The sequence below is a fragment of the Pyrus communis genome, chromosome 3 (assembly GCF_041283825.1).
Source record: "Pyrus communis isolate YQ-2024b chromosome 3, ASM4128382v1, whole genome shotgun sequence".
Classification (NCBI taxonomy): Eukaryota; Viridiplantae; Streptophyta; class Magnoliopsida; order Rosales; family Rosaceae; genus Pyrus; species Pyrus communis.
This window is the reverse complement of record NC_142567.1, coordinates 30,347,340-30,359,423: the sequence shown is the minus strand read 5'-3', so window position 1 is coordinate 30,359,423 and position 12,084 is coordinate 30,347,340.

Below are 12,084 nucleotides of genomic sequence, written 5' to 3'. Positions count from 1 at the left end.
CCATTTCAAATAGGACTTCAGGATCTCTTTGCATGAATAATCTGTAATATATGAGCCTTTTGGCTCTTGCCATTTGAGCTCCCCAGGCCAACTGCAACACCAACCATGACCAATTGACCTTCCCTTCCCTTCTCTTTCCACAGTCATAACTCATTCACAATCGTCTAATTAAATATAGATCTTGGCCTTCATTTCATTTGGTCCCATCGCATCCCATCTAATCCTAGTGTTTTATGTTTGCAAACTACGCCAACATAGACCAGTTAATCAATAGGCTGAAAATCAAACAAAGCCAACACACCAATCAATGGACCAAAGAAACTTCCTTTGCAACTTACGATGTTGACCCCCAAAAACGATGAATTGTTTACTGATAAGCTACCTTGATTTTGATGTCATGATATATCAAAGAGTATGGATTAGCCAGCCATCCTTTGATCCCAATAGTTAGGTGACTAAACTCTCTGCACTTGAAGGAGTATGGAATGATTCAACGGTGAATATTAATGTTGTAACATAACGCCTAAAATGAAAAAACTAATCTTGTTATGGTAATATCCATGTCATTATGTGTAATTAATTATACATATATAACGTTATCATTGTTATATATATGTAACCTTACCTATCTTATAATTCATATATTGAATGTTGACGTCATGTTTATAACATTATTAAATGTGAAGGTAGAGAGCACAAAAGTGAATAACGGTAATGGGTAGCTTCATGACATCTACTAACATAACTTGCGTCTATACTGTAACAAGACATTCACAGTGTAACAATCAGCGTTGATTGTATGATAAACAATATCATTCTTAATAACATATTAAGCTTTAACAATTGTAAAGTAATCTTATTAAAACAAAGGGTACTAACATCCTCTTCTTACTTTTTCTTGGGTACCATAGAATTACCCATATTACAACCAAAAAGCTACACCAGTGTCACAAAGAATAGGCAGAGCATGTGCCAAGAGGCGCCACCGTGAGGAAGGACATGCCACTACACACCCTCCATACATTACACACCATAGAGTGATACTAATAGCTAGGTAACTTGCAGGTTATGAGATGGTGTGCTCCGGCCTACCCTTATGTGAAGATTAATGTGGATGCTAGCTGGTCCAAGGCTTCAAAGATGGGTTTTGTTGGTTTGATTGTGAGGGACATGGAGAGTAAGTTCGTGGCTGCTGCGCGGCATCCTATTACTGCTCCTTCTGCTGCAGCAGCGGAGGCTTATGCGTTGTTGCAAGGGTGCATGCTTGGTGCAGAGTTGGGTGTAAGGTATGTAATTCTGGAATCAGACTCCTTGGATGCGATTAAATGTCTTTCTAGCTCGCTGTCTATGGGTAGTTGGGAGGCATACCCGGTGCTGGCTCGGGTTAAACAGTTGGGGGGGGATTTCATTGATTGCCGATGGTCTTGGGTGCCACGGTCTGCTAATGGCGTGGCTCACAAGATTGCATCGATTGGTTTTTCGGAGATGAGTGATGTCGTTTGGGTCGTTAGACCCCCATCTTCGTTGGTCTATGTATTGAACAATGACGGATTACCTTGCCCTCATTAATGGGGTTATGGTGGTGATGGGGATGACGCCTCTACTTGGTGGAGGGGTCGTTGTGGTTTATCCCTTGACACTGCTTGGTCTTGTTATTATGTTTGCCTCTCTGTAGGCCTTTTATGCTATGGTTTCTTGGTTTCAAAAAAAAAAAAAAAAAAAATAGCTAGGTAACAATGTGAAGGAGTGTAGCCTTGAACCATAGAACACATGTGCATAATGTCATTTCTACTGATCGAAGAAACTGCCGACAGTGTTGCAAACTTTGCTTCTTCCCTTTTTTTTTTTTTTTTCTTTCAACGTTGAGGTCAATTATTTGGTTGTTTTTATACAATCCAAAGCTGGTCATGAAACATGAATGATCTGTTTCTATCAACCAGTTTCAGTGGGGCACCCACCCACAGATCCTATCCAATTTCAAGATGTGTGAATGAGGGGTCTCTAGGCCCGTAAGGTAATTTCTGTTTAGGTTTTCCCTTATTATATATATATATATAGTCTTTGTTGGATTCGAGCTAGCCAGCCTCTGTTATCAGTATATGTGCAGTGTTTGGGATCCGAATTAGTTTTATTGTTTAATTTAATTAAGGAATATTAATAAAAGTGAATCACCTAATATATATGTAAATATATGTAATGTATAATTGAAAAAAGAGATATTGCAAATGATGAAATCTCAGAATTTAGAAAGTACGTAGTACTAATTAATTAAAGGACTTGAAGGCTTAATAATGTATTGTACGTGTGTACGTACCTGTTTAACTTTAAGGCTAATTAAGCTTAGCTGCTAGCTTAATATTTTGACGATATCCCCAAGGGCCTGGCATGAGGAGCAGAAAGAAACATCGTGTAGCCAAAGACAACTTGCCAATTAACCTCAGCAGCACTTAGGTTCTAGTTAATCACTAGCTAGTAGTGGCTAATCTATAATTAGCTCTATATATAATAAACAAGCATGCACGGAATTAGTGATAGGATTAAAAGCACACCACAAAGCAGCACACTGATGTCCTATTGATTTTCTTTATTAACGCTAAGATTTGTCAATTGTAGCATATGAAAATAAGGGTCTTTCCCGCAGAAGATTGTTTTATCTAACTACGTAAAATGTCACAAAAACTGGGTTGTTGTCCCTACTGACCAGCCACCGAAAAATAATTATTAGACCGACTTACACTTATCTAAAGTCTACCAAATTTTATATGAAAATACTAGACACATAGAGCTACACTCATACAAATTTTTGGGATTTTTGAAGTTGATTTGCTATTTAAATTAAATCGAACAAAAACAGATTTTAAGTAGTTCGCAAATTAAGAAAAACGAGTTAGGGGAATTGCTAATCCACCACCAAATAATCATGCAAACATGTTATGTTTCATTCAAATTCCTTCTATTTTCAGATGAAGATGCTCAAGTTGGCTCAATGTTAGAACTCAACCTATTACTCTTTCTTATGTAGTATGTTAAGAGAATGGCGTTTTCAACTTAACGTAGTCTCTAACATGCAATCTAGAATGGCGTGTTCATAGATTTAACAAATAGAAATCATTAATAACAAAAAGAGTTTGAGTCATCACAAGGCATCATAAGTACTGGCATTGTCTTACTTATCCTAGAAATTGGTTCACAAGTTAATCGCAATTAACAAGTACTACTCTAGAACATATATAGGTCCTCATTTGACAAGGGTAGGCACACACATATTCATAGCATTAGAATCCTAGATATGCTTACTAAGTATGCATCCGTAGAAAACACATAAAGAATTCATCAATGAGACAAGTAGTTAACCAATTTTCATCCAATCATAAAAGTAATTCAAACGAAATGTCATAACAAACTTGCAATCATATTCGGGGCTTCAAATAGCCCCTAACTACTAAAAATTTATTTACACAATCCTTAAGTTAAAACAAAAGATAGACATGAGTTTGAGAAAATAGAACTGAAAGAAATCGACTGAGGCTTCCTCTTTCCTTCCTTCCCCAACACTACTTTTAAACCAATTCTTGTTGCAACATTTTCTTCTCCTTAACTCACCCACTAATAGCCATTTAGTGATGACAATAAATGAAAGGAAATGGTAAAACAATTGTAACTCCTTGGGTAGCCTTTATGCCAATTACTCCCTCTTAATCCTCATCTTTAATTCCATTTCCTCTGATATTTGAATAGGTGTCAGCTAGTTTGTTCTTGGCTGCATCAGTTTTGACTGCTAGTTTTATTGGATTTATTGCTTTCAATGCTTTCTTGTCAGTTACAAACTGTTCAGCCTCTTGGGAACCTTTCGGTGTTAAAATGGCCATAACTTCTTCTAGAAAAATGATATTAGTAATCCGTGAAATGCTCTAGAAATAGACATCCGTAACTTTCCAAGCATATAAGGATCATTCTCTAATTCATTCTAAGTTGTCCGCAACTTGCTTCCAAAGTCAGCTGACCTGCACAGGCAATTTTGACGAATTTATTACTTAAAATCTCATTTGTGCTATTTTTCTTTTCTTTGCTTGACAAATCCTACAAAACACAAAAACAAAGTAAATAACTCAAAAATATAAGGAACTAACTAAGAAAAGACAAGTGAATTTCATATAAAATATATATATATATATATAAGCTTATCAATTAGCTAATATATAATACATACACACACACACACATACATGCATCGTCACATGAAGGCCTGGAAATATAGAAGAGAGACCGAGAACGACGTTGGTGTAGGAGTAGATTGGCAAGTCATCCTTGGCTGCAAAACACCTTCTGCACTCAACACGCAAGGCAAGGCAATAGAAGCTTCTCAAACCATGCACATATGATCGATCGAATATAATACACACACACACACACACATAATGCGGATGGAAATTGGAAAACACGGGACAGAAAAGAAACAGATCAGAGAGGAAAATAAGGATTAAAACAAATTGAAGGATCTTAATCATATTAATGTATATGACGAAAGGACTCTAGCCTCAAGTTAGAGCTTTCGACATCTGATGCATCATATTTACACACACACACGGACACGCACGCACGCGCTCACACACACACACACACACACACACACAGAGACACACATATACACACACAACTTACAGCTTCAATTTAGGTGATGATGAGGAGGACAGCTACTGAAAAATATGTGTGTGTGTGTCTAGAATTAATCTGTAAGGGTGTGTTTGTTGCATCGGACTGTCTCGAACTGGACTAGCTGCAGGGACTAAACTGGACTGGCTTAGACTAGACTAAGCTGGACTAGCTTAGTGAAGCGTTTGGTGCAACGTCGGACTAAGAAGTAGGATAATTAAAACAGTATTGTTACCAATTTGATGTTTGCTTAGATTAGAACTACATTATTGTTCTATTTTAATTTCTTTTTATATTAAAGATATTATTAAAATTAATAATATTGGATTAGAGTGAGACTCAATAAAAATATAAAAACCAAATTTTCTTGCCAATGAAAGAAACATACATGATTCAGGATGCGTTTGTTGTACCGGACTATCTCGGATTGAACTAACTTTTGGGACTAAGTTAGACTGATTTAGCTTAGACTAAGCTGGATAAGAACAGTGGAGTGTTTAGAGTTCAAATACTTCTTTTGTCATTCATTAATTCATTTGACTATTATTAATACACCTTTTTTATCTTAAAAAAAAAAAAACAAAATACAACTATTTTTATTTGACTCTCTCTCTCTCCCCCCGTCTCTCTCTTTTCTTCGTTCATTTGCTTTGGTTCTTCAAGCTCAGATTCGCTCCCAATAAAACTCAAACCAGAAAAAATAAAACCCACATTTTTTCTTCTTTGCATTTGCTTTCTCTTGAATTCAAACCTATATTTCTCTTCTTTTAATTTACTTACTTTCTCTTCAAATCAAACCCAGAAAAATCCCCAAATTTTTTTTTTCAATTTGCAGATGCTTCGTCGGATCGTCGGATCTGCAAATTCATTTCAATCGACCTCTCCAAATCAACGTCAATCGATCTTGCAGAATAAAAAGAGACAAACTTGCTGGCGCATCTTCCTGGCGAAGCTCTTGGCAAACTCAAGTAGGGTGCGACGGTTGGTGCGGGATCTGGAAGAAGAAGCAAGTTGAGGAAGACAAAGACAAAGTGAGTTGAGGAAGACGAAGACCAAGCAGACGAAGCGAAGCGATGGTCTTAGCAATCCCATCCTTTTTGGGCGGTCTCGCTAAAACCGGTTAGTGAAGAGTTTAGTCGGCATGAGTCCGACGTAGTCCCATTAAACACAATCCTGGCTCGCACCAAACATGGAATTAATATTCTTAGTAAGCCAGTCCAATCCAATGATATTTAGTAAGTGCAAACAAACACGCCCCTAAAAGGATAAGGGTTCTTTAACTTGCCATATATTTTTCTCAGTCGTTGATCAGACCTAGTTTGCAAGTTGCAAATGATGGATTTGAGCATATTTTAATAAAAGAAAGCCACTTGCATGCGGAAGGTAAGTGCCATGTGTATTTGCAAGACAAGTTAGCCCAGAGGCTCAAAATATGCTTGTACGTACAGTAAGATTCAGTGCTTCAGCAGATCATTACACATGTATACATACATAGTAAACCACTCATGCATATTGGTTTAATTATTTTACAGTTTGAAGTCATCAATAATGTGTAGATGTTAGTCACCTACAAAACTTACCGGCATGTTATCCAAACATCTAATTTCATTGTAATTTGATGAGAAGAATTATTAGTTTAAGGACGATATCAACGAGACGAAGCATGTGTAAGTGTATGGTGTGTTGAATATTTATCAACGATCAACAATAGATTTATATATAGAAATAAATTCGAATATGTTAAAAAATAAAAAATTTAAATTAATAATTTAGCACAGTATGTACAAAACAAAACTAATATTTAATAAGATAAACTGAAGATCGAGGCTTGCATATTGCAATGTCCTTAAAATAGTATTCGGTCTTAGTGCTTGTAATTCAATGAACGTCTTCTCTACCAAAATTCAACGATCAAACCAAGATTCCGACACTGGAAACCTTGGTTTCTGGCAAATATCTTTGTGGTTCTCTCAACGAGAAGGTTTTGGTATTTCAAAAGGAGAATTCGTTTTGTCTATGTCTAAATGTCATGCAAATGGATGTATATATAATACACATATGTCTGTTTGCAACAGGTATGAATATGAATGCATCTTTTGGGAGGTATCTGCTTATATGGGTGCATAGCTCTTGGCGTTCTTCTGTTGTCTTCAGACTTCATTCCAAAGGATGAGTTTGTTGATTTAAAAATTAAATAATTAAATCTAAAATTAAAAGATAATTAAGTATTATATTTAATTATTAGAGCTTAAGCCCAAGAGCCCCAAGGTTCAAGGTTCATCTTTTGATAATTAATTATTAAAATATATTAATATTATTACACTCCAAAGCCTAAACTCAAGGTTTAGGCCCAATTTTGCTCTTCTTGATCCATTTCTCCAATCACTTTGTAAGAATAACAAAGTCTTATAAAGTGTGGGAAACTTTTAGAACCAAACCCCCTATAAAACCTAAAAGGTAAACACCTGCAAGTAAGCCTGTCTACATCACGTACCTAATTAATTATTGTTTGGGCTTGACCCAAAGGCACACACATATTTTTGAAGTAGTCAATGATACAAACACGTGGGTGCAAGCGGAATTGAAATCGGAGTTACGATGAAGATTGTGTAGAATTAGGAAGTTGAAGGGTATTCTAGTAAAATTACTATTTCAAATTTTTTTCCTCTTCAATTATTTTAATATATTATTTAGATTTTTATCTAGTGGGGTCCACACCCCACTTCTCATTCTCCTTCTCTTCCCCATGTCTCTCCACCTATGCTCTTGGGGACTCTCTCTTTATCTCATCTCACTCTCTTATTTCCCCTTAAACTCTCACTTCCCTCTCAACTCTAATCCCTCATCTCTCTAAGCACAGACACAACTAGCCACTCCAACGAGTTCTCAGACCACATAACCACCATGACCCTCAACCTTAAATACTTAGGACACCCAGGTCCTTAATGAAACGATGGTTGTTGCCACTGTTCATCGTCTCTCCGAAGATTTATCTAACAAATTTCATGCTTCCAACTTTGGTAAGGACTCACATCACTCATCCTCGTTTTCGTATTTGATTTCGAGCTTACATGTGAGTTTTGGTGGCGATTAGTGCATATACCACTCAGGAAGCGATTCCCCAATTTTTTCGAGGAAGGAAACTGCGACTTCCAGGCCATTTTCCAACCAAACTCCGGCCACAGCTAAGCCTCTTTTTAGGATGCTCTCTTCCTCTCTTACATGTGCAGAAGTATTGTTATAATAGATGGTGAGAATTATGAAATTACCATGGCATGATCATACTTATGTTAACTATTCATCATGCATGCTACACTAGTGTTTGTACTCGTCCTAATCCAGGGCCAATCTTCACGTGTATGTTCATATCGCATGATACGCTCACCTTGGAGCCATTGTATGTCTTAGTCATGTCCTAGATCGCTATAGGCAATTAGGACTCATATGTTATGCGCATAGAGCCAGTGTTCACACGATTTTAGTACTAAAGTGTAGGCCACTATCACACTCAGTCCTGTTCATGTCTGAATACCTCTGCATGAACTCGTCTGTCAGCAAGTGCCAATGATTATCCGAAATTATATGTTCTTTTATGAGAGATATTGTGATTTACCGTATTTTTTACGGTAATTATTTTTGTACTATACGTGGTATGATATGTTGAAACCTAATACTTGTTTTATAATGAAGGATTATACATTTTTGAAAAGGTTTTACAAAAATTTATTTTTCGGCCCACTCACCTTTGTTTTTTCGCCCCTCTAGGATTTAATGGCAGAGTTTCTGTGACGACGAGGATTTCTGGCAAACAAGGACATATAGAAGGTTTCTCCTTTTGGTATAATATTTATTTACTTTTATTGTACTTATACTTATGCTCTAACATCACGTGTGAAATGAGTTCAATCCCGCTCATATGCGCGCTCTTTTTGTTAGTCACTGTTAGGTTTTAATTTATTCACAATTTTCCACATCGCTAAGTGTCGGTCAACACAGCTCAATTCGGAGTTCAGGTGGACGATCCAGGTCAGGGTGTGTTAGCAAAAAAACAGACAATAAAAAAAGGGTAAATTACATTTTGCACCCTCAAGTATGAGTGCAATTACAACCTCATACATCATCTTTAAAACATTACAATTTCATACACCAAATATGATTTAGTTGTAATTTCATACAATCCGTTACATAATCTGTTAGATTAGCTGTTAAGTGATGATGTGGCATCTATGAGACCCAGTTTTTAATGAGATGGATGTCAACTTTGCGCCATGTGGATAAAAAGTTATAAAATATAAAAAAATTATTATTATTTGAAATATTTAATAAATAATTAAAATATCAAACAAATAATAATAATCAACCACACCTTACCCCCACATCCCACCCCTCTTCTCTCTAATCAATTCCTCCTCCGCTCATCTACCATTCACACACCTTTTCTCCCTTTGATCAACCCTCACACCTTAAAAAAAAAAAATTTGGCTTCTGGGATGGAGAGATTGACGAATCTGGAGTGGAATGTATACAGGTGGGGTTTCAAAGAAAAAAAAAACTGACACCATCTGGTTCCAGATGGGTTCGCAATTGAAGGATAAGAAGAACAGGAAAAACCGACCCACCTCATAGCTGTCGCCATGGTAGAGCCACCACTTCCTCCGTTGATCCACCACCACACCCACCGTTTCTCTCTCCCATGTGACAACTTAGGTTCCTTATTTCAACCACGGAGGCTTTCGATTTCGGCTTATTCGTAAAATTCTCAATTTCAAACCACGCCAGATTTGAATTGTTGGGTTTCAATTTATGTGATTTGGTTATGGGTGAGGGTGTGGTGTCGAGGGTTAATGGTGACAGAAAGGCGTGTTCTTGGTGGTTATGGAAGATAGGATTGATTAGAAGAAGAAGAGGTGTGAGGATGGTGGAGGAACGGATGAAAAGTTAATCAGAGATAAGGGGTCAGGTGTAGGGGTGGGGTGGGACTGATTTTATTTTTATTTTTTTTTACATTTTAATTATTTATTAAATATTTCAAATAATAATATTTTTCCTGTTGTAGGCCTATTTGATTGAACAATCTAAGGTTTAGAGAGAAAGGGGGCCGGTAATATTAAGGGAGAAGATAGAGTAATTTAATTGTGAGGTGTGTTTGATTCACCCCATTGTGCCTTTATTTATAGTAGTAGGATAGGTAAAAACCTTTCCCTTTAGGATTACAACATTTAATAAGTAATCTACTCCTAATAGGAATATAAGATACAGTCACATATCTATTAGGATTTACACAATCACATTCTAATTCTAAATATGACTACAACACTTCCCCTTGAGTGTGTAAATACTCAACAAACCATCGCATCAGATCTTCAGCAGATAAGGTAGAATAGTTGATGAAGTCATCGGCACAACGGGTGATCACGAGTCTCAAATTTATTTGAAGTATGCATTTGTCACAAGACCTCGCTATGGTAAAACCCAAGGCATGGGAAAAAACCTATAAACTAAGGAAAAAAGTGATAAGTATGCATAATGTCTTAAAACAAACGTCAAACAGGACGAAAATAGTGAACTCAATGGAGTACGATCATCCCAAGATGGGTGCCTCATTAAAACCTCTTTAGGTAGCAAAAACCCAGTGGGAAAAATGTTCCTAAACATAGGAAAAAGAGTACATTAAGATCATGTGAGTATAGTTCTAGATACTCCCCCTGAGTTAGACATAACTTCTAAATAAGATAACTAGAAGCGATCCAACTTAGATAATTTACGCATACTGATTCCTTGGATGAGCTTCTGAAATGTAGACTTGGGCAATGACTTGGTGAAGAGATTGGCCAGGTTGTCTTGAGAACAGATTTTCTTGACTTCAATGTTCTGATGCTGCTGCTGCTAGTGTGAGTAAAAGAACTTCGGCACTATGTGCTTGGTGTTGTCTCCCTTGATGTATCCCTTCTTCAATTGCTCAATACATGCTGCATTGTCTTCAAAGATTGTTATAGGAAGGTCAACGACTGATGTAAGACCACTAATGCTTCGAATGTGTCCCATAATTTCTCTCAGCCAAAAGCACTCACGTGATGCTTCATGCAGGGCGAGAATCTCAGCATGGTTTGACGAAGTCGCAACTAGCGTTTGTTTGGTAGACCTTCAAGATATAGCGATGTCTCTAAAGGTAAAGACATAGCCCGTTTGAGAACGTGCTCTATGTGGGTCAGACAGATATCCAGCATCTGCGTAACCAACAAGGCGAGAATCAATCCAAAGACCATAGGGGGCGGCAACACTCGAAGATTCGTGGGTATAAAACAAGCCCAAATTTATAGTACCCTTGAGGTAGCGAAAAATGTATTTAACACCATTCCAGTACCTGCGTGTGGGCACATTGCTGTATCTTGCCAAAAGATTCACAGCGAATGAGATGTCAGGTCTAGTGCATTGAGCCAAGTACAATAAAGCCCCAATTGCACTTAGGTAAGGAACTTCGGGTTCCAAATTCTCTTCCTCATCCTCCTTTGGACGAAAGAGATCTAGTTTAGCATCTAGAGTCCGAATGACCATGGGTGTACTCAAAGGCCTTACTTTATCCTCATTAAAATGACGCAACACCTTTTGGGTGTAGTTCGATTGATGTACTAAGATTCCATCCAAACAATGCTCGATCTCCAGGCCGAGACAGTATCAAGTTTTCCCAAGATCCTTTATCTCAAATTCTGATTTCAATTGTGCAGCAATTTCCTCAAGTTCTACGGGAGTCCCGATAAGGTTCATGTTATCGACATAAACTGCAACAGTTGCAAATCCGAAATATGACTTCTTTATGAACACACATAGGCATAATTCGTTGTTCACATAACCCTGACTTGTCAAATATTCACTCAGACGGTTATACCACATCCGCCCGGATTGTTTCAATCTGTAGAGTGACCTTCTCAACCTAATTGAAAGAGTGTTCTGCGGTTTAGACCTATTTGATCCAATCAATAGAAGTCTTTCTGGAACTTTCATGTATATTTCCGTATCTAGATCCCCATAGAGATACATGGTTACCACGTCCATAAGCTGCATATTCAATTTTTCGGAAACTACCAAACTAATTAGGTAGCGAAATATTGAGGGAATATGTTTCCTCGTAGTCAATCCCAATGCGCTGAGAGAAGCCTTGCGTTACGAAGCGCGCTTTATATCGTACTATTTCATTCTTTTCATTACGCTTCCTCACAAAAACCTACTTATAGCCAACGGGCTTCACGTGTGGTGGTGTATGAACGATAGGTCCAAATACTTTACGTTTCGCGAACGAATCGAGTTCAACCTGGATTGCTTGTTTCCAGTTTGACCAATCGGTTCTACGTCGGCATTCATCGACGAAACGTGGTTCAATGTCATCGTTAAGCATGATGTCAGTAGCTACTAAATATGTGAATGCATCGTCGA